We start from the raw sequence: 1340 nt of genomic DNA, 5'->3' as shown, positions 1-1340 counted from the left end.
GTCTATCCCTCTCTCTGACTCTCTCTATGTCTCTGTAAAAAAAAAAAAAAAAAAAAAAAAAAAAAAAAATATATATATATATATATATATATATATATATATATATATGCATTCCTATGTTTACTGCAGCATTGTTTACAACAGCCAAGATCTGAAAACATCACAAGTGTCCGTCAGAGGACGAGTGGATTAAAAAGCTGTGGTACATATACACAATGAAATACTACATGGCCATGAAAAAGAAGAAAATCTTACCTTTTCTGATGGCATGGATGGACCTGGATATTATTATGCTAAGTGAAATAAGCTAGGCAGAGAGAGACAAATATATGATCTGACTTATACGTGGAATCTAATGAACAAAGTGAACTGAGGTAAAAAACAGAGACAGAGGCGGAGTTACAGAAAACAGAGAGATAGCTCTCAGAGGGAAGGGGGTTGAGGGGATGGGATCAGAAAAGGTGAAAAGATTTGTGAAATTATATATACGAAACACATAGATACAGATACCAGGATAGCATATTCCAGAAAAAAGAGGGAGGGAGTTATGGGGAGGGGGCCAAAGGGTGTGTAAGGGGGACACTGAAGTAGGGGGTACGGGTGTTTCATTGAGTGGAACACTTGAATCCACATTTACACAATAAATTAAAATTAATATAAAAAGATTATTAAGACAAAAGAAGAATCACCAATGGATTTTAAATATAGTGGGTGAAATTATAATAAGAAAATAGTTATCTTTATCTAGTTTAAACACATCTATTCAAATGATACCTCTATTTTTTTTTTTCTGAAGTTGGAAACGGGGAAGCAATCAGACTCCCGCATGCGCCCGACCGGGATCTACCCGGCATGCCCACCAGGGGTCGATGCTCTGCCCATCTGGGGCATTGCTCTGTTGCAACCAGAGCCATTCTAATGCCTGAGGCAGAGGCCATGGAGCCATCCTCAGTGCCCAGGCCAACTTTGCTCCAATGGAGCCTTGGCTGCGGGAAGGGGAAGAGAGAGACAGAGAGGAAGGAGAAGGGGAGGGGTGGAGAAGCAGATGGGCGCTTCTCCTGTGTGCCCTGGCCGGGAATCGAACCCGGGACTCCTGCACGCCAGGCCAATGCTTTACCATCAAGCCAACCAGACAGGGCCCATAAAACAGTAACTTTTATAAAAATTATATTAAATTTGTTGGGATAACATGGTTCACCAAACCATACACGATTCATGTGTACATCTCAATATCACCCCATCTACATGAGCTTCCTGCACCCCTGGCCCCATGCAGGTCTCTATTGCCCCTGACCCCCCACTCTGCACTTCTCTCCCCACCTCCTCATCCCTTTCCCTCG

Source organism: Saccopteryx leptura, chromosome 2 (assembly GCF_036850995.1).
Source record: "Saccopteryx leptura isolate mSacLep1 chromosome 2, mSacLep1_pri_phased_curated, whole genome shotgun sequence".
NCBI classification, from domain to species: Eukaryota; Metazoa; Chordata; class Mammalia; order Chiroptera; family Emballonuridae; genus Saccopteryx; species Saccopteryx leptura.
The sequence above is the reverse complement of the archived record's forward strand: the minus strand, read 5'-3'. Positions refer to the sequence as shown.